The sequence below is a fragment of the Petaurus breviceps genome, unplaced genomic scaffold, assembly GCF_028583685.1.
Source record: "Petaurus breviceps papuanus isolate PSGF00001 unplaced genomic scaffold, PetGlider_PUasm1.0 91041, whole genome shotgun sequence".
NCBI classification, from domain to species: Eukaryota; Metazoa; Chordata; class Mammalia; order Diprotodontia; family Petauridae; genus Petaurus; species Petaurus breviceps.
Window position 1 is genome coordinate 7186971 of NW_027187400.1, and position 22915 is coordinate 7209885.

The 22915-nt window shown below is 43.1% G+C and overlaps 1 protein-coding gene across 1 annotated transcript in view; it reads right to left on the reverse strand.

Moving 5' to 3' along the window:
• The window catches only part of MAN1C1 (mannosidase alpha class 1C member 1), a 216656-nt gene that overhangs the window by 119133 nt on the left and 74608 nt on the right, over positions 1-22915 (reverse strand). The window lies entirely within an intron of this gene.

The window sequence follows — 22915 nt, forward strand, 5'->3', positions numbered from 1 at the left end:
AAAGAAAGAAAGAAAGAAAGAAAGAAAGAAAGAAAGAAAGAAAGAAAAAGAGAAAGAAAGGAAGGAAGGAAGGAAAGGAGAGGAGAAGAGAAGAGAAGAAAACTATTTTTAAAAATTTTCTCTGGTTCTCTTCTTCATCTCCCCCATTTCCAAGTCATTAATTTCTGTTCCCTCATTATAGTATTCCTAGAGTACTTGGTAGGAGATTGTGAAAAGCACTGAATGCCAGGACAAATCATTTAACATATTCTTGATAGTTAATAGGGAGCCACAGGTGACGTGGAAAGTGCACAGCTTTGGAGTTGGAGGGGCTGGGTTTGAATTCTGGCTTTGTTACTATCTATATGAGTTTGAGGAAGCTATTTGGCCCCTCTGGGTCTTCAGTTCCTCAGGTGTAACATAAAAGGAAAGGATGAATTGTTCTCTAGGTCCCTTAAAGCTTCAAATTCTAGGATCCCAAGGTCTATGAGTGACAGATTAGACTGGGAGCTAGTGAAGACAGGTAGAGAGGAAGTGGAGAGTAGATGTGGGCAGACCTGGCCTGAGGCCATCGTGAAGAGTCTGGTAGGTAGTACCAAGAGCTGAGACTTCAGTAATGCTGATGAAGAAGAGCTTAGAGATGTAGGAGGTGAGCAGAGCTCTGGCACCTGGGCTTCACAGCTTCTCCAGGATGGGTTGGAGGTGTGTAGGAGAACACAAGAGAAGTGTTTTGGGTGTGAAGAGGTTCCAGCTGGCCAGCCTGCCCCCAAAAGGCAGATTAAAGAGATAACGAGGATTTCTAATGCAGAGGCAAGAGCCTGCCTGCTTCTCTTTGCCAAGCAACAAAGTAATTTCCTCAATCTCGAGCAAGCAGATCTGCCAGTCCCTGAATGCTCAGTGAGAGCTGGATCTTCTGGGAAACTGGAGCCTTAAAGGCAGCTGTCAGACTTGAACTTGGTAGACATAGGTTTGCGGCACAAGGAGAATGACCTTAAGCAATTAAGGCCTATGAAAGTCAGCATCAGGCATTCTCCAAGCCCACCCTGGCCACTTGTCTCAGTTACTATTGCTACCCAGTCTCTGCCTGGCTCTGGTTAGCTGAAGAAACATAGGACTCCATTAGGTTCAATACCAGTTAATAAAGACTGGCCCCAGACCAGGCAAAACCAGCCATTACCCACCTGTGGCTCTGAGACAGTGCTCCACCCACTAGGAAGGATGCCCACAGAAAATCTGCACATTCAGAAGAGTCCTAATCAACCATCTAGTTCAGGCTGGCCCAGCCATAAGGCTAAATATGCTTGCTAGGGCAGTTAGGTGGTAGCATAGTGTATAGAGAACCAGGTCTGGAGTCAGGAAGACTCATTTTCCTGAGTTCAAATCTGGTCTCAGCCACTTACTAGCTGTGTGACCCTGGGCAAGTCACTTAACCCCAATTGCCTCAGTTTCCTCATCTGTAAAATGAGCCGGAGAAGGAAATGGCAAACCACTTAAGTATCTTTGCCAAGAAAACCCCAAATGGGGTCAGGAAGGGTCAGACATGATTGAAATAACTGAACAAGGAAATCTGCTTACTAGTTCTACCCCACCCCTCCTCCTCCCAAATACTAATCCCTCCTCCCTCCCCCTGAGGGCCATTCAGATACTTAAAACATAGCTACCTTGTCAGCATCCTCAATGCCTTTATCTAATCTACATATAAAATGGCATAAAATGGTCTCTTCACTTTCCTCCCTGGCAGCTTTCCAGACTTCTCATTCTCTCTACCAAGGGTGATATTCTCAGGCACTCTGTTCCCTGGCATCCCCACAAAGCTCAAGTCCCCAAATACACCCAGCCCTGGAGCACACACCAAGTTCAGTAGGCAGGCCCTCCCTGCTAGGGATCTCATGCCTCTGCCCCCAAGAGTAAAGACCAAGCTGTTGAATTACTGTGTTTTTCCTTAACCACCCATCAGCCTTGTGACAGCACTTGACACGATTTCTTTCTACCAAGTCTAAGTGGCCCTAGTCTTGGATTGACTCCATTTGGACCTCAGACTGTTTCCTTTTTGATGGAGGAGACTGACATGCGGAAGGAAGGGCAAGTAAGACTAAAAGTCAAAGTGTGGCCATTTCTGGGCACTACCCAATGAGCTGGAGTGTGACCCAAGGAAGATGACCAGGATGGGGAAGGACCTAGCGATTGTAGCATACAGACCCAGATTAGAGGAACTAGAGGACGGTTAGCTTTGTGAATATATTTGGTAGAGAGAAGATGACTATCCTTGAGTAATTCAATGACTGTCATGCGGAGGAAAAGTCAGACATTCTGCTTGATCACAGAGAGCAGTGCTAAGAACAGGAGGTGAGAGGTGTAGCAAGGCAAATCTCTGCTATATATAAAGGGATACCCTAAATATAAACCCATTATTATAATTGACTATAACGAAGTTGGAGGGTTAATTGTAGTCAGTAATTCTAATTGCCAAACAATAATAGCAATGAGTATGGCTAGAACTATCCAACAATGAAATTTGCCACATTGTTAGGTAGTGAGCTCCCCATCGCTTGAAGTATTTAAATTGAGACCCGATTATCAGGGATATTTTAAAAGCTATTCCTCTACCAAGTAGGGAGTGGACTAGATAACTTAAGGTTCCAGTCCTAGGATTCTACTGATCTACCACAGACCCCCTTTAATTTTCTGCCTTCTGCCCAGTTACTGATGGGGAATCAGCCAAAGAAATAATTCTCCTACTTCACAAACACCATTATCCTGTGAACCTTACCCTGCTAGCTAGGAAGGAAAAACAGGGACCAAAGACCTCCGGATCACAGGTAGGCAGCTCCCTCCCAGGCAGGGTTGGCTTTCTCCTACTTCATCCTTTTGCTTGACAATTGTCAATTTTAGACATCTACAATTATTCCTAGATCATTTATTCCCAGAATTCATAGTTATCAAGGGGAGAAAACTCAACCGTCTTTTCTCCAGGCCTCCAGTCATTTTTTTAAAAACCTAGTTCATTTTCACTGCTCTTATAGCCTGATGAAAAGACATAAATACACACACACATACACACACACACACACACACCAGCATCAGCCCTGATTTGTGCTGACAAGATACTGTTCCTTAGGTGCCACTAAGGAGTGGGAGTTTCTCCATAAACCCCCTCCCTCTTTGCTCCTGCCTCCCTCCCTCCCCCCCTCCCCCATACTTTTATTTAGGCCCGTCATTTGTTATGCAGAAAAACTACTCTAGATAATTTCATGGCTTGCTAGAGCTGGAAGAAACCTTGGAACAGAATGAGTAGCCTCTGGAACAGTGACCAACCTGGTCCCTGGATGGCTTCCAGTCAAGGATAGGTGACCACTGGGCTTCCTTCAAATTCCAGTTTAAATCTCATCTTCTGCAGGAAGCCTTTCCTAATTTCTCTTAATTCGAATATCTTCCCTCCATTCATTATTTACTATTTAACCTGTCCAAAACTTTTTTGTAAATAGTTGTTTGAGTGGCACTAATGTGGTCTAGGGGTGCTAAGAACCTCAAAATTCAAGGGCACAGGGTAGGTCTGCTTTGAAAGAATGCGACCACTCAAGCTTTCTTTCAGTCAGAGTAGTGAGGTTTTATTATACACTGACTTGACTGGGTGGGCAAATCTTCGAATTTGTTAGAGACTGATCCAAAAAAGACTGTGGGAAAATCTGGATGGGATCCAAATGAAAGGACAGTTAAATATTGAGTATCTGGGTAGACTAGGACGGGCCAGATGACTCAGCTCAATGCCAGGGACTGTGTTCAGTGTCTGAGTTGTGTGGGAAAGTTTCAGGGTCTAGGTCCCATCATCCCATCACTGTCTCCCTCGTTGGACTGGAAGCTCCTTGAAAACAAGGTCTTTTCCTTCCTAGGTACCTCAGCACTTAACACAACGCCGGCACATAGTAGGTGCTTACTAAATGTTTACTGACTGAGGGACATAGAGAGTTGGCATTGAGAGGATTTTAAATCAGGTTAGGATTATGCTGGGTGGGTGTCCCTTCTGACTATGAAGCAATGTCTCCTTTACGCAATCTCTTAACATATCCTGGTCCTCCCTTGCACTACTGGTGGCCTAATTTCTATTATATTTGTAAACCATTGTTTACACTCTTCTTGCATAATGAGAAGCTCCTTCAGAAAAGGAGCCATCTGGAATGTAGGTTCATCTCTCCAAATTGGTCTCCCTGCCTCCAGTCTCTTCCCTCTCTAATCCTCCTTCCATTTAGCTGCCCAAAACACCCAAAACAAAACAAAAAAACCCAAATCTGTTTCTTTGGATACACAGACAGCAAGATCTGGGCTCTCCTTTTGGAAGCAAGGTGGAAAGAGTCTTTGACCACATACTCAAACTCACTTGCAAATTGTCACTTGAGTAGCCACTCAGAAGAAGGCATTTCCAAAAAGTGAATTGTTGACCCCATATTCTTCATCAAAATAGAGAATCTGTTTGGCAGAATGCTTTTCTCCCCATACCCTCTGGTACTCCCAGGGGACTAGCATTTGGGAGAGCTGGATATAAGTCTTGGATCTCTGTCAACAATTAACTGACAAGTCAATTCCCTATCTTGGTGACTGACTCAGTTTTCTCATCTGTAAAATGAGATCATTGGACTGGCTAACTTCAAAAGTCTCTTCCTATGTTCTAACATGTGCCAAGTTTTTTGCCCACTCTGTCCCCCTGACAGAATGTACACTTCTTGAGGGCAGGAACTGTTCTATTTGTGTATTTCTATCTCTGGTGCTTAGCAGCGCTCGACACATGGTAGGGGGTTAATAAATGCTTGCTGACAAGCTGACTCCATGGATAACAGCAGCCATATTTTTCTCAGACCATGACTGAACAGGGTAGAGTAGAATCCGCTGGGACGAGGAAGAAAGAGAATGACAGAGGGTCAGAGATTTAGACCAGGTAGCTGAATTTGCATAATTACCCTTGAGTGAGTTTCTTAATCTGGTAGGCTACCAATAGTAGACTGTATGGATCCTTATCAGCTCAGAGGAGACCTAGCTTCATTTCTTTTTGCTCATGGATTTTGTTTTTATATTACAGCCATTTCTACATAAATCTTCAACCCACCCTTACCTTGTAACAAAGAAAACAGTTGTGTAAATCCATCTGATGCAGGGGTCATATTTCACACCTGTGCAACATTCCACATTCCTAATCTCCCATCTCTCCAAGGAAGGGAGGAATCTCTTTCCAGGGCCAAGATTGGCAAATTAACCCATAAACATTTACTAGGCACCTACTACATGCTAGATGCTGGTGATGAAAAAGGGTTTACCAAGCCCTATGATCTTGACAGAGAACTCACATTGACTGCCGGATTTTGTATAAGAGCCTGAAACCAATTAAGAAGATTGTGGTACATGTATAATGTGTGAGAGAAATGATTATTAATAACCAATGATTTGGAGAGATCCAGAGTTTCCTCTCCCCTTTTCTAAAGTCCTCATCTCAATCCCACCCAACCTTATAAGGAATCAAATCTAAGGCAAATTCCTGCCCATGGTGTTCCACTCAAGCAAGGTGGGGTGGAGGTAGCTCCTTTATCTAGAGTGCCCAAGGCTGGGAGTGGTTTGAACATAGAGATAGTTTCTTTGTCCAGGGGTGACATGATGTCATTCTCCTAGCTTCTCATTGGAGTGAGCCCACTTCTCTTTGTAAAATTCACCTATCATTAATTGTTAACCAATCAGAATTGATTGTCACCCTCTGGAACACTCACTTTTCCAAAGGCACGAGCTCACCACCGTGATTGTCTTTGGTCTAAGATTGTTGTTTGTCCTTAATTCTGGAAGAGGACCATGATATCAGGAAGGTGATGCCATGACATGCAAGTGAACTGGATTTAAGTGAGGGAGGGTTATGCAAAGTCACCAGCCTCACTGTCTCCTCCAGTCATCTGGGTTCAGTGGCCAGATGTGGATCAGGATACTGGAGATGGCTCTTTGGTCCAAGAGAGAGATGGCCAAATGACCATTCCTTTTATTAATAAAATGCTATCATTATTCAAAAAATGATTACCCAGAAACTATGTCACTTGAGCTTTTTAAATGTCACATATGTATCATAGTGCTTGCCTTCTCAATGGGTGGGGGAGGAGTTGGAGGGAGGGAGAGAATTTGGAACTCAAGATTTTAAAAATGAATAAATAAAGAGACAAAAAGAAAAAGAAAAAAACAAAACAAGTCAACTGTGGTACCATTTGGAGAGAGAGGTCTCTGAAAGGTGGACAGCTGTCTTCCAGATCCTTCATAAAATCATTCAACCTGTTTGGAAAAGTGCTCTCCTCACCTTACCATGCTGCCCCGTCAGAGAACTCAGATGTGGGAGACAGTTCTGATCATTACAATGACATATCCTTTGTTTTAATGCTCTTTTTGCTCACGTTATAAAAGTAACTGTGTATATTGTATTCCCAGTTCTGCTTATCTCATCCCATATAAACTTTCCCACGGTTCTCTTTATTTCCTATTCCTTAAGAGCCCCATAGAATTCCATGCTGTTCAGCTGTCCTCATTTGTACAGCTATTCCCCAATCAATGGCCACCAAACAGCCACATATCCAAGGCAGGAAGAGTCTTTGGAAAACATGAGGGAGAAAATAAGCAGCAGAGATGAATGTCAGCATTGACATGAATCATCTCCCAGATCCCCAGCAGCGTGCTATGGGCACGCACACACACCCTGACTCACTCTTCCACTGACAAGAAACAGGCTTGTTGCTACAATTTCAGATATGAATAGAACCAGCAGTGGGACACATGTTTCTTCCTGCATGCATGCAAATACACACACATGCACACAGTCATCAAGGTTATCAATGCACTGTTATTATCTTTTGAAGAAAGAAATTCTGATCTGTGCAACTTTGAGGACCAACAATCAGCCATGCCAAAAACCCGTTAACATGCACTTTAATTAGAAACCCCTCAGAAAGAAACTTAAAGGAATGGTGGGGACAGGGGGAGGTGTGGAATGACATTTGGAGAATGGTCAACCTAGACTGTTAGAGTGTGAAAATTTCAGCAGGCTAAATCAGAGAAGAAGGCTTTGTTTGTGTGATCACACCCTGAGAGTTTGGGATCACAAAAATGAACAGTTAGCATCATAGTTTTCGCATGTCAGGGGATGTAGGGACCAGCAGGGCATGCCAACATCTGGCCCCTTTCCTTGCACTTTGTCTATTTCAAGTTAATACCCTTAATCAAGGACCATTCTGGTAGGGAGTACACATCACTCTACAACTATCCACATCCTTCTCAAACAACCCTGTATTTGACAGTTTCATTTTTATTTGTATTTATTCTATACATTCTGATGTATATACTTGTCTCACTCATTAGAATATAAGTTCTTTGGGATCAGGTATCATTTCATTCATTGTATTTGTGAACAGCGCCCAGCACAAACAGTAAATGTTTAATAACTAAATTAATAAATGGTTGCTTGATTGATCTAAGTGGTTTCTTCTGACTAACTCAGTATTTTAAACTCAGTAGCTACTGTTTCAATCATCCCATTTGTGGACAGTGCCTAGAATATATAGGAGGCATTTAATAAGTAAATTAATGCTGATTGACCAATTGATCTAAGAAGTTTCTTCTGCCTCACCCAGGATTCTAAACTTGTAACTCAGCTCCACGAGCTGCCATAGCATGCGACCATCTGGAAGGCTGGATCATTGGTTCCACACCCATCACCCCATTTGGCCCGAAGCAATCACACATTCCCTTTTCTCGGGCTGATGACAATGCCTTTTCCATACTAGCAGCTCAGGTCAGAAAACACAGGCCAGCTTGCTAGGACAGATGAGCCACAATAAGCCGAAATGCTTATTTTCCAAGAATTGTAGAGAGCTCATCTCTCTAGTCCAGATAAGCTCTATGTTCTTTTCCCACAGGGAAAGGAGTCATCAGCAAGACTGCAGAAATTTATGGAGCTGCTAGGCATATATACCCAAAGGAGGTCAAAGGCAGAAAGAAAGATCCCATACATAAGGTATCTTTAGCAACACTTTTTTGTGGAAGCAAAGAACTGAAAGCAAAGTGGGGGGGGATCCATTATTTGGGGAGTGCTTGAATAAATAGTGATGGGTGAGTGGACAGAATGCAATATTAGTGCACTGTAAGAAATGATGAATATGAGGAATTCAGAGAAGACTCATACACTGATGCAGAACGATGCAAGCAGAACCAGGAAAACAAGGTACATATTTACACTAACATGAACAAAATGAACACTCAGCAAAGCTAAAATGTTCTATAATGATAATAATCAATCTGGGCTCCCAAAAGGAAATAAGAATAGAGGTCTTCCTTCTTTCTGAGAGAGGTGAGGGACCATGGGTACAGAATACTATATATATATAGCCAGATATGGTTACTGTATCTGGATAATTTTTTTCTTAATTGTTTTTCTTTGTTACAAGGAAAGGCTCATTGGGTGCTTAGGTGGAAGAAAGGAATATACCTTGAAATGTATAAATGAGAAAACAAAAGACATCAATAAAACTATTCTTTTTTTAAAAAAAGAGAGATGAATGGGGAGAGTGGAATAGCATGGGGGAAAGGACCAGATGTGGAGTCAGGAGGCCTAGAATCTGGTAATCCTCTGGGATTCACAACCTTTGCCATGTCTTAACTCCTTTTCTTTATCACCAAAAGGAACTGGGCTTTGTGGTTTATAAGGTCCCTTCTATCTATCTATCTATCTATCTATCTATCTATCTATCTATCTATCTATCTATCTATCTATCTATCTATCTATATCTATCTATCTATCTATCCATCTATCCATCTATCTGTCTATATATTCTCTGTCTAAAAGGTCCCTTCTAATTCTGATAATCTATGTTATGATTCCAAGCTCTTCCTTTCAGGTCTGACATTCCATGTTCTAGGGTCCCTCACAGCTCTAACATTCCGTATTCTAATATCTCTTTCATTTCTGACATTCTATTCTCTCTTGTCTCTGAAGTTTCCCTTCTGAGACTTTAGGGATCTCTAACCTATAGCTCTCTTGAGCACAAAGCCGTGTTCTTCACATAGTAGGCATTTTATTAGTGTAGGTTAAACTAATAAAAACAATAGGCCTTCCAACCCGCCTGTAAGAATTCCCAGGACGGTCTCGCTGCTTGGCATATTTGCATGGCTTGAATCACTCTTCGTCCAGACAAACAAAATTAAATGAAAACTGGGGTTTGTGAATGTACACGTGTTATACTGAGAGAACCACTTCTAAGTTAAACACCAAAAAGCAAATGCAAAACCAGTGCCCAGAGGTCCAGATTTATCTCCCCTCTCAGCATCACACTGGTTCTGTTTCCAAGGCAAAGATGATTTTTCTCTCTTCCAAGGCTGAAGTCTGTGATCAGAAAACCAAGCCATGTCCTTCTGGCTCCTTACATCACCCATAGCCATAAATCATCGCCCGCAGTGGGAATGCAGCTGACAGTGCTGTGGGGAGGCAGGCCACAGAGACAGCATCCAATCCAGCGTTCCAACAGCCTCCCCCACCCCACAGGAGACAAGAGAAGATCAGGGCCCTGTAACCACCACCAACTTGAAGACAATTGAGTGAGAGCTCTGCTGATGCCCAGAGCACAGGTGGCTCTGGGTGGTCCCTTCTGGCTGGAGGGGCCTCTCCAGCTGAGGGGGATGGGGGTGGGATTAGGCCTATAGAATGCCAGGGAAGAGAAAGAAATCAGCTAAGTCAGGAGACCCTGACCTTGGCTTCAGACAGACCGTCTAGTGGGGCTGAAAGACTTCTGGGCCCCAAGGCAGAAGTCCTGGCTCTATCTCTTACTAAGCCATTCAACTCAGAGCAGTCTTTCTGAACCTCAGTTTTCCCACATGTAAAATGAAGCTAACAATTTCATATTATATCAATTTCTCTTTCTATCTAGCTACTTTTCATTTCTGTCTGATCCTCAGTTTCCCCCATGTAAAACAAGATTAGCAATTGCATATTAGATCTACCTTTCTCTATCTACCTGCTTCTCATTTCTGTCTGACCCTCAGTTTCCCCATGTGTAAAATAAGGTTAACAATTTCATATTATATCCAACTCTCTCTCCATCCACCTACTTTTCATTTCTCCAGGAAAAGCTTTTTAAAATGAGTGCCACAGGAACATGGAGAGCTCTTAGTCTAAGGCTATGCACTTCTGTGTATTTGGATTAGTTGATAGTGGGTAATAATAAAAAACTGGGGAAACTTTCACTTTGAAATTTGCGATATGTGCTTGATAAGTCAGTGGGACACCCAGAACATGATGCTCTCCACCTCAAGAAGTTTAGTAGCTCCCTATTGCCTCAAGAATAAAATACAAAACTTGCTTGGCATTCAAAGCCCCTTACACTGAGTCTGGACTACCTTTCTGGGTTGGTTGCACATTACTACCCATTACACTCACGCACACACCATACTACAGTCCAGTTAGCCTTATATACCATTCCCCTCCTGCCTATGTGCTTTTGTGCCTAGATTTCATTCCTTCATCCCATCACCTCTTATAAGGTTAAATGACTGCTCTAAGGTCCTTCAGAACAGCTCAGACATTGTACAATCAAAGTCCTGACAATGCACATTCTTACATCTCTTCTAGCTTTGACATCGTATGTTCTGAAGTCCATTCCTGCTCTTGCATTTTCTTCTTCTAAGGATCTGTCCAGTCCTGACATTCTATGTTTTCACATTTTCTGTTCTAAGGATCTTTTTATTCTATATTCTAACATTTTTGTGTTCTAAGGTTCTTTCCAGCACTCTGAAAGTCTCTTCTTGCTCCAAAACTATTCTAGAGTCTGTCCAATTCTGATCTTCTGTGTTCTAACATTCTCTATTCTAAGGCCTTTTTCCAGCTGTGAACATTCTGTGCTCTAAGGAATTTTCCAGCTTTGACATTCTCTGTTCTAAGATGACATTTTCTGTTCTAAGGTCTATCTAAGCTCTGACATTCTGTGTTCTAAAAGTATCCTTCCAACCCGATCCTATGTACTAAGAGTCCTTTCAGATCTAACAAGGTGCAATATAACATTCCATGTTCTAAGCTTCTTTCTAGCTCTGATGTTCTCTGTTCCAAGACTTCTTCTAGTCTTTGTTCTAAGGGCTCTTCCAGCTCTGACATCCTGTGTTCTAAGTGTCCTCCTGGCTCTGACACTCCGTGTTCTAAGGGCCCTCCCAGCCCTGACCTCCTGTGTTCTAAGGGCCCTCCCAGCTCTTACATCCTATGTTCTAAGGCCCCTCCCAGCTCTGACATCTTGTGTTCTAAGGGCCCTCCCAGCTCTGACATCCTGTGTTCTAAGGATCCTCCCCTTCTTCTCCCTCCCCCCGCCCCAGTATCCCTAAGATCTAGCTACCCAAGCTGTACAAGAGAGCCCAAGGAGGGGGACCCACTTCCTCCCAAGGCAGTATATTCTACATTAGGGCAGCCTGGACAGTCAGGGTTTTCTTTAAATTGAGTGTAAATCAGTCAGTTGCAGCATTCACCCATTTATGCTGGAAATATCTCATACCCACACAGTCTGCATGTTGTCTCCTTCACTGGACTGTGAACTCCTTGAGGGGAGGGACTATGTTCTTGCCTCTCCTTGTATTCCTGATATGAGCTCAGAACAGAGCCTGGCACACAGAAAGTACTTGCCCAATGTTTGCTGACTGACTAATGATCCACTACTCCCAATTCTGCCTCATAGAGCCAAGCAGGACAACGAATCCCTCTTCCCTATGGACGCCAGTTAATGTGGCAGCTGAATAGCTCATCGAGTAGAGTATTGGGTCTGCAGTGAGCAAGACCAGAGTTCAAATTCTGCTTGAACATTGACTAGCTGCATGACCCTCAGCATATTACTTTACCTAATTTATCTCAGTCTCTTCATCTATAAAATGAACTGGAGAAGGAAGGTGCCCCCAAATGACCCCACATGGGGTCACAAAGAGTCAGACACAACTGAACCCTAACTGAAAAAAGAAAATGCCAGTCTCATCTGGTGGCCTGTTTCCTCATCTATACAGTGGATAATAATGATGATGAAGCTGGTAACAATGACAACAATAGTAATAACAGTTAGCATTTATTTAGCACCTACTGTGTTCCAGTAATTATATGCCAAGTACTTTACAAATATTAAAGTACATACTATTATTATCTTCATGTCACAACTGAGGAAACTGAGGCAAACAGAGCTTAAGATAATATTTGTAAAGCACGTGGCAGGCCTTAAACTAGGCTATATTAATGCTGTCGAGTGAGAGAATACTTCTGAAGCCCTCGGCACAGTGCCTGGCACTTATGTGCCATGTAAATGCTAGCTACTATTACTGGCTGATTGATATCATCCTCAAGGCTCCCAGAGACCTCCCTTCTCTCACTAAACATCCCCAGGCCCTTCCGCCTACCCCTGCACAGCACAGGCCCCTCCTCACCCTCCTGGTCACTCTCCCCCTACTAATCACCTCTGTGGGCTAGAGAAACCTCCTCCGTTAGACACTGCTGAGAAGGACAGGGTTAAAAAGAAAGCACTTTCCACACTAAATTGCTCAAGACACAGACGATGGTTTGAAAAACAGCCTCACCAAAAGGTCCTGCCCCCGATGCGAGCTGGTGGGAGGGGAAAAATGCCAATTTACTGAAATCCTGCAGACAGAGCAGGCTCCTGCAAGCAAATCATCTCCACTGCAGTTCAGGGAAAACATCGCATCCAAGATCAGCAACCCGAGTTCCCAAAGTGAACTCATTAGCCCTCCCAGCAAGCAGAGCTGCCCTCCCCACACCCGAGGACCCAGGAAAGCAGTGTCCCCAGAAACAAAACAGAGAACTGAAGAGAGTAGAGTGGAGAAAGAGCCATAGAACACAGAATGTCAGAGCTGGGAGGGCCCTTAGAACCCAGGATGTCAGAGCTGGGAGGGTTCTCAGAACACAGAATGTCAGAGCTTGGAGGGGTCTCAGAACACAGAATGTCAGAACTGAGAGGGGCCTTAGAACACAGGATGTCAGAGCTGGGAGGGCCCTTAGAACAGGGAATGTCAGAGCTGGGAGGGCCCTTAGAACACAGAATGTCAGAGCTGGAAGGGCCCTTAGAACACAGAATGTCAGAGCTGGGAGGGCCCTTAGAACACAGAATGTCAGAGCTGGGAGGGGCCTTAGAACACAGAATGTCAGAGCTGGGAGGAGCCTTAGAACATAGGATGTCAGAGCTGGGAGGGCCCTTAGGACACAGGATGTCAGAGCTGGGAGGGGCCTTAGAACACAGAATGTCAGGACTGGAAGGACCCTTAGAACACAGGATGTCAGAGCTGGGATGGACCTTAGAACTCAAAAAGGCAGCATTTTATAGCAGGGAGAGTTCTGAACTAGAAGTCAGGAAGACCTGTGACTTCAGACACTTCTAGCAGCATGATCCTGTGGGACTGCTCTAGGTCTCAGTTTTCCTATCTATAAAATAAAATAACTTCATGAGGTTGTTATAAAGTTCAAATGAGATAATATTTGCAAAGAACTCTGCAAACTTTAAAGTGCTAGGTACTAAAATCACACTCATATCTAGAAAGATATTTTATAATATAGGATGTCAGACAAATATGAAGAATTCAGAGAAGCATGAAATGATTTATATGAACTGATGCACCATGAAATAAGAACCAGAAAAACAATATATAAAATGACTATAGTGAAGTAAATGGAAGTTCTCTCTGAATCTGTCTCTGTCTCTCTGTCTCCTCTCTCTCCCTCTCTCTCTCTCTCCCTCTCTCTCTCTCTCTTTCTCTCTTCCTCCCTCCTTCTCTCTTTCTCCCTCCCTCCTCTCCCTCTCTCCCTCCCTCCTTCTCTCTCTCTCTCTCATACACACACAAACACACATACAAAGAAAATTAACTCTGTAATTATAATGAGCAAGATTTGCCCTGAAGAATAATGAGAAGATGTACCTCCCTCCTCTCTTTGCAAAAGTGGAGGACTGTGGGTATGAAACACTGAGTTTGATGTCAGAAATGGTCAATGTGTTGGCTAATTTGTACTGGGTTTTTTTTTGTTTTGTTTTGTTCTGAAATCTTTGTTACAAGGGCTGGCTTGCTGGATAGGGAAGGGTTGTATCAGGAAATGTATGGAATATTAAAAACAAATGGCATCAATATAAATAAGCAATTTTTTTAAAAAAGGGAAAGTCAGAGGTGAAAGGAGTCTTAAAGTCAAACTGGCCCCTCCCCTTCATCTTATGGAAGAGGAAATGCAGAGGCCCAGAAAGGGGTCAATGAAGTGACCAGGCAGTAGCTGGCCTTGGACTTGAGGCCAGGGCTCCAGCAGCTCTTTCTGCTGCTCATGTCCACAGGCTGTGATTTACTTGACAGGTAAGTGTGAATGGGGAACCTTCCCCCTCCCCACAACCTGGGCACTGTCTCACTGACTCCAGCAGGCCCTTACCAGGCAGACCCAATGGCAGGTGGCCACAAAGGCAGTCAATGACCTCTACAAAGACAACAGAGCAGACAGAAGAGGCAGCTGGGATATTGAGACTCTTGGTTCATGGATACCCATTAAGACAGAAATACAAGCTTTCTAGAAGAAAGCTTGGCACTGGAGAAGGTGCTATGATTTCTCAGTATGGAGAAGTCCATCCAGCAACGATCCATACTGGGATGCCACCCATCCATACTAAGTCCTCAGGGGCTGCCTTCGGATCACACACTAAGTAGGGACCAGAGAGGTCATTTGAACCTAGAGAAATCTTCCTAACTCCAAGTACAGTACTTTATCCCTACACTGTCTCTATACCAATCTAACCCATCTTAAATAATGAATTTTAATAGCTAGCATTTATGTATCACTTTAAAGTTTGCAAAGCACTTTTAAAATATTATCACATTTGATACTAATAATGACCCTGCTATTGTTACCCCCATTTTACAGATGAGGAAACTGAGGCAAACAGAGGTTAAAGTGACTTGCCCAGGGTCCCACAGCTGGTAAATTTCTGAGGCTGGATTGGAACTCAGTTCTTCCTGACTCCAGGCACAGGTCTCTAGACTCATTTATGTGATGTCTGAGTTCTTTACATCATCATCAGAATCAGGGGATTACCAAGAATCACAGATTTAGAGCAGGAAGGGGTCCTAGTAACTCCCTTACTGTACAGCTGAGGAAAATAAGGCCTAGAAATATTAAGTGACTTTCCCCAAGGCTACACAATCAATCCCCTATGTTTGCAGGAGGCTGCGGAACTCCTCAGAGCCTGGCAAATTGGGAAGTGGTGAGAGGAGAAGTAGGGAAGATGGCACCTTCAGCTATCAATGGGGCCAGCCACCACAGAGCATTTCTCTCCCTTCCTGGAGCTACAGGGTGGGGCATAACCTCAATCAGAAGTCTATTCCATTTGTCTCCTCAAGCCTTTTTCTTCTCCTCCTCATAGAAACAAACTAGCCATCCCCCCCTTTTTTATTTACCACCCCCCACTCCAAGAATTGAGATTGGGTGCTTAACAGGCTCAGCAGTTATTGGAAATAAGTAAATCCACCCAAGTGAATTTCCTAGATGTCAAAAGCCTATGGCTCTAATGTAGAAACGCTTCTAAAACACAGCCTAGAGCAGAGGAAAGATCTCTGGATGTAGAGTCAGGAGATCAGGGTTTGAGTCCCTGCCCAAACCCTGTCACCCAAAAAAAGGATAGTTTCATTCTTTGTACCTCCAGTACCCAGTACACATTAGGCACTTAATAAATGCTTATTGATGAACTAAAGTCCTCACCTTTCTGATGCTCAATTTTCCCATCCTCATTTTTCCACAAAAAGTCCTGCTCTGATGCCTCATCTTGACATCAAGGGGACCCTGAGCTCTCTGAAGTCATAACATCCACACATGGCTGGCTCTGCCAAGCTAACCAGGCTTTGAAGATAGTCCTAGTGATAGCCTGGATCTTTTGTCCATGAATGGATCAACTTAGCTAAGTATGGAGAGGTACATTATTAGTCCATAGGGGATGAATTCTTTGGCCAACGCAACCCATGGAAGCAAAACATAAAATATCCCTTAGTCATTTGTGGTCCAAACCTTCCTTCAATTTCCACAGTGATTGTGGCTAAAAAGGGGGCTAGAGATGTGTTTAGAATTGCAGTTTTTAAAGTATCTATAAACATCAATTTTACTACTAGTGTTCTGAACATGAGGTCCTTGTTCCATGATCAATGAGAGGGCAATGGCCAACTAGAAGAACAAAATCACATCAATACTGATGCTCCTGTCATAAATAAACCAGAAGACGGAAATTGTGAGTGATCTCTCCATTTAGTTTTAAGTTCCCCTTGGAGAGGCCATAAAAGAGTTGGTTTCACCATGTGCTCAAAGGCAATAAGAAATATCATTTCACAAGACACTCAGTCAACCTTCCCCTTAGCACTCATGATGGGTAGAACCCAAAAGACCATAATGATGATGATTTCAACGGATGCCCCACATTTGTTAAATGGGACAGAGACAGGGGAATTCTACAAAGAACATCACAAAATTATTATTTGGGAGTTGTTTCTAAGTGAATAAATGAAATGAATGGGGGGGAGGGAAAGGCATTTTAGAAGGTTTATGTACAAAGCACTGTGCTAAGGCTGGTGAGACAAACAGTAAATTCAGACAGCCTCTGTTCTCCAGGAGGTCACATTTTAATGAGAGGGAAGATACACACAGGAGGTCTCAGTTGTACACCAGAAAGAAAGGTCCTCTGGTCCTTAGGGTCAGCAGCAAAGCAGATGGTAATATTTGTTTTTTAATGTTATTTCCACTGATAAATTCATATCAATCTCTGATGTTGAACTATGTGACAGGGCCAAGGATTTTGGTGGTAAGAACTTTCTTTTTGGGGTCCACAGAAACTGCAGGGATGCCCAAACAGATGTGGAGTCAGACCAACTATTTCAAACTGAGGTCAAAATCAACACTAAATTAAAAGGATAGAGATAAAAACTGTCTCTATATGTGATCACTGTAGTTCTGGCCCAACCTATTGAAATAAGCAGTTTATGTTGCGGAATAGAAAATGTATAAAGGTAAAGACATTGACTTTGATTTCTTCAGGAAATTTAACCCATGTAAAGCAGTTGCTAAATGAGAAAAGTGTCTCTGTGGTTGCACTGACCAAGGTGTCTTCTGTAATCTGGACATATGCATGGGAGATAACTTCTTGGAGGAGAGCCTTTAGGATGCTCATATCAGTGTTGGACAGTTCTAATCATGTGTAAGTAGCAGGGATGGGATTTGAATGCAGGTTTCTTACCTGAGTGTTCTCTTTCCCAGGTTGAATATCCCTATTCCCTTCTGTCAATCCTTTCTCTAAGATCTCTCTCTACCAGGATATCTCACAAGAATCTCCAAATATCCTAACCAGAATTTGTCCTTTTCCCAAAACCTGCACTCCTTCTGAGGAGTTCTTTCACTCTTTCTGCCTGGGGCACAACTCAATATTTCTCTAGTGATGGAAACCTTGGGGTTACCTCTGACTTCTCCCTTTCTTTTGTCTCTCCTATCCAGTTACTGACCCCTAGCTAGTCTACCTCCATAACATCTCCTTTCCCTACCCCTATTACACCATACAGGCATGAATTAGACACACAGAACAGCCTATTAATACATGCTCCCAGCTCTCTCTCCTTCCAATCCATCCTTAAGATGATGCTTAAATAACCTCTTGCTCACTGACTTGGTCATGTCACCATGTCACTCTACTCAAAAATCTTCAGGGGCTCTTTACTCCCTACTAATGCAACATAGTGTAAGAATAAAGCACTAGATTTAGAGTCAAGAGACTTGGGGAGACCATGGTTCAAATCTTGCAAAAGATTTTTGCTACCTGGGTGGTCATGAGCAAGTTAATTAACTTCTCAGAATCTCAGCTGCCTCACCTATACAATTCATACAATGATAGGAGCTAGCATCTATAAGGAGTTTTAAGGTTTGCAAAGTACTCCACACATGTCATCTTCACACAATAACCCTGGGAAGGAGGCTCTATAAGTGACTTGCCCAGGGTCACACTGCTCATAAAATTTGTGAGGCTGGTATTGAACTCAGAGCTTCCTGACTTCAGCACTCTGTCCATTGCCCCACCTGGCTGCCTCAATTATATTGTCATGCAATTAACTGTTTCAGAGAGGAACTGGTGAGAAGAGTGGCTGGAAATCCTTAAAGTCCTAGAAGCATGTGTTGTTGTTATTACAGGTAAAGTACAAACTTCTTTACCTGTCATTGAAAGTCAGTCAAGCAATCAAGGCAAGTATTGATCATGTGCCCTATTATGTTCCAGGTACCGTGCTAAGTACTGGAGGGTATACATTTAAAAAAAAAAAAACATTCCCTGTTCTCCAGAGCTTTCCACCTTATCACAGACATTACTCTTTCTAGCCTAACCTTCATTCCACACCCTTTTTGGTTTCATCTAAACCAGACTGCTCTTCTTTTCATGGTGGCAAAGAATTGGAAGTGGAAGGGGTGTCCTTCAGTGGGGAAGTGACTGAACAAGTTATGGTATAGGCATATGATAGAATATGATTGTGCTGTAAGAAATGATGAAGGAGATGATTTCAGAGAAACCTGGGAAGACTTATGTGAACTGATGCAGAGTGAAGTGAGGAGAACCAGTAGAAATATTTATACAGAAGCAACACTGTTGCAAAGACAAACAACTCTGAAAGTCTTAGAAACTCAGAACAACATGATGACCAACCACAATTCCAGAGAAGTCAGGATTAACCATGCCCTCATGATAGGGAAATAATGGATTCAGTGTAGATTGAAGCACATTTTTTTTGATATGGCTAATGTGTTTTGTGTTTTGTTTGATTCTATGTATTTGTAACAGATTTTATTCTTCTTGCTTTCTCAGTGGGTAGGAGGTAGGGGAAGGAGAAAATTCATAAATGAAAATAAAATAAAATTATATTTTTAAAAAAATGAGCAGCTCCATGTCCTCTAAACATGCCTTGGTGCCCTTACTTAACTCTTCTCTATGCCTACTAAATCGTTCCTTCTCCCACCCTGCCTACTGAATCCCTACTCAATTTTAAAGCCAAATTCAAATGTCATCCTTTCTAGGGAGCTTTCTTTGATCTCCTCTGTCAGCAGCGGCCTTCCTCTTTGGTCTTCCATAATGCATATACTATTAATCAAACAATAAACATTTATAAAAGCTTAGTAAGTGCCCCGCACTGTGCTAACTATTAGCGATATAAATAAAAAGGGAAAAAAAAAAAACCAAGCCCTTCCCTCAAGGAACTTACATTCTAATGAGATAGCATATGTAAATAAATACATACATGAGAAATACAGAGTAGATGGAAGTCAGTCTTAAAGGAGAAGGCACCAGAAGCTAGGGGGATTGGGAAAGGCTGGGAGGTGGTAGTATTTGAGCCAAACTTTAAAGTAAAGCAAGGATTCTAAGAGATTTGAGATTGGGAGGAAGGGCATTTGAAGCCTGGGGAATGTGGACAAAGACAGGCAGTGAGAGATGAAGTATCATATGTGAAAAACAGCCAGAAGGACAATCTCACTGTATCATAGAGTACATAGAGGAGAACAGAATGTCAGAAGATTGGAAAAGTAGGAAGGGACCAGGTGGTGGAGGGCTGGAAATCCCAGGAGAAGGTAGAGTGGGTGGGAGCAGGATGGGATGGAGGGAAGTATAGTTGGTCACCATGAAAAGAAGAGCAGTCTGGTTTAGATGAAACCAAAAAGGGTATGGAATGAAGGTTAGGCTAGAAAGAGTAATGTCTGTGATAAGGTGGAAAGCTCTGGAGAACAGGGAATGTTTTATTTTTTTTTTAAATGTATACCCTCCAGTACTTAGCACGGTACCTGGAACATAATAGGGCACATGATCAATACTTGCCTTGATTGCTTGACAAAGCAAATGCCAAGCAAAGGCCTTCACATTTGGTCCTGGAGCCACATTAATTCATAGGGAATGGTTCCATGGGCAGACCTGGTGCTCTAGAAAGACATTTAGCCTGCTGTGTGGAAGGCAGATTGGAGGAAGAAGAGGCTGGGAGCAGGGAGACCAATTAGAAAGTTACCAAGTAGTCCAATTGCAAGGTAAAGAGGGCCTGAGCTGAAGTGGTGGTTGTGTGAATAGAGAGATTATGTGAGAGATGGGACAGAGAAGAAAATTACAAAACCTGACAACTGATTGGTTGGAAGGGTAAATGAGAGAGGGGAGTGAAGGATGCTACTGAGGGCTCAAATCTGCGTGACTGGGAGGATGGTGGGGCCTTCAACAATAAAAGTGCCGTTAGGAAGAGGGAGGGTTGGAGGGAGGAAGAGATAATGAGTTTTACTTTTCAGATGTTAAATTTGGGATACCTAAGGGAAATCCAGTCCAAAATACCTAACAGACAGTTGGTGATGCCAAACTGGAACTCAGGAGGCAAACAAGGGCTGAATATCGCGATCTGGAAGTTCTCTGTATGGAAATGGCAATTGAATACATGGGAACTGATGAATTTATCAAATTCAAGAAGATCCAGGAAAAAAAGAGAAGAGAGTCCAGGACAGAGTCTCGGAGGACACCCACAGTTAATTAGTGTGACACGGATGAATATCCAGGAAAAGAGATTGAGAAGAAATTGTCAGATATGTAGGCAAAGAACCAAGAGAGGGGAGAGAATCCAGGAGGAAGTGGTCAGCAGCATCAAAGGTTGCAGAAAGGTCAAGAAGGATGAGAATGGAGGATTGGTCATTGGATTTAGTCATTAAGAAAGCACTGTTCAGGGCAGCTAGGTGGTGCAATGAATAGAGCACCGCCCTGGAGTCAGGAGGACCTGAGTTCAAATCTGGCATCAAACACTTAACACAAAAACCTAGCCATATGACCTTGGGCAAGTCACTTAACCCCAACTGACTCTCCAAAAAAAAAAAAAAAGCACTGTTAACTGTTACAATGGAGGTGAAGAGCAGGAAGGTGAAAGGGAATGTGACAACCTGATTCTCATTGAATTTGGCCTAAGGAGGAAATAACATACACACTCAACAGGATAATGGGGTGGGAGGGGGTAGAAGCGGGGAGGATAGAGGGGAGGGCAGATTGGGGGAGAGGGTAGTTAGAGGCAAGCATCTTTGAAAGGTGATGTGGTCGAGGGAGAAGGTAGAGTGGGTGGGAGCAGGATGGGATGGAGGGAAGTATAGTTGGTCTTTCACAATATAACTACTATGGAGGAGATTTGGGTAACTACACATGTACAATCTATATTGAATTGCTTGTCTTCCCAATGGGGGTGGGTGAGGGGGGAAGAAGGGCGAAAAAATCTGGAACTCAAAATTTTAAAAACAAATGTTTAAAAATTGGGGTTTTTTTTACATGCAACTGGGAAATAGGATATACAGTTACTGAGATATAGACTCATCTTGTCCTACTAGAAAGTTAGGGGGGTGAAGGGGGAGGCTATAAGAGAGAACAGACTGGGGGAAGGGCTATTCAGTAGGCTTGCTATTTTGGGGTGGGGGTAGGGGAAAGATGGAGAGAGAAAAAGTTGTAACTCAAAATCTTGTGGAGATGAATGTTGAAAACTAACAATAAATAAATTTATATATATATATATATATATATATATATATAAAAGCACTGTTAACCTTGAAGAGAACAATGTTGGTGAACCAGAAACCAGACTGTTGAAGGTTTGCAAGAGAGAGAAAAGGCAGTAGAGGCACTAATCGTAGACGATATAGGTCAGACTAAGCAAGGGTTTGGTTTTTTTTAAGGATGGCATGTTTGTAGGTATCAGGGAAGGAATTTAAGATTAGATTGTGAGACTAATGGCGGGCAAACTGCTGGGGGACCCAGAGGGGGATGCCTGTAGCAGAGACTGAATGGAAAGGGGAGAGAGTGAGAATGAGGTCAGAGGGATATGAGATAAGACGGGACAAGATCTCTTGGCAATGGCTTCATTTCCTCAGTGAGGCAGAGACAAGGTCTTCAGCTAAGAGGGTTTGGAGAGGGAGGATCTTGGAGGCTGGAGGAGAGAAGACAAGGTTGGAATGTGTGTTATCGTGTGTTAGAGTTATTAGCTGTGGTTGTGTTTTTTCCATAAGATCCATGTGAATACCAACCATTCCTTACTTAAACTTTTCCCAGCATGCAGTACAATTCTTTGCAGGCATTTGGATTCAGACTTACTAAAACACCCATCATAGATTTAGAGCTGGAAGGGACTTAAAGGTCACTGAGTCCAACCCCTTCATTCAGCAAATGAGAAAATTCAAGCCCAGAGAGGTTAGGTAAATGGCCCAGGGTCACACAGCAAGTACATGTCTGAGGGAGTGGGAGACCTTCAGGGTTGTTTCTGGCCAAAAGAAAAACAGTTACTGAATGGGCGTTGCCTCAGTCAAAGTGAGAACTTGGAAAGACCTTAGCTTTAAAAGGCCAAGGTTTCCTACTGCCTCCTGGGCCAGCTCCAGTTGTCCTGATCTCTGTATCTGGCCACTGGACCCAGGTGGCTCCAGAGGACAAAGTGAGGCTGGTGACTTCACACAGCGCTGCCTCACTGTAATCCAATTCACTTGCAAGTGATGGCATCACCTCCCTGATGTCATAGTCCTCTTTGAGAACACAGAACAAACCACACACAACATGCCTGAGGCAGCATTTGGACATTGGTCTTCTTGTCTCCAATACCAACACTCTAACCACTGTGGCAACTGGCAAATAAACAGTTGTTCACTGAATGATGAATACCCAGTCCCTACACCATCCCAGGCCACCTTACAAGTTGCTCAGTATGGTGGCCAGAAGCGGGCAGAATTCAGTCAGGAGGGAGAGAAGAAAGGGGAGAGATAGAGAAGGAGAAGATAGGAGAAGAGAGAGAGAGACACGGGGTGGGGGAGAAGAGAAGAGAAAAGAAGAGAAGAGAAGAGAAGAGAAGAGAAGAGAAGAGAAGAGAAGAG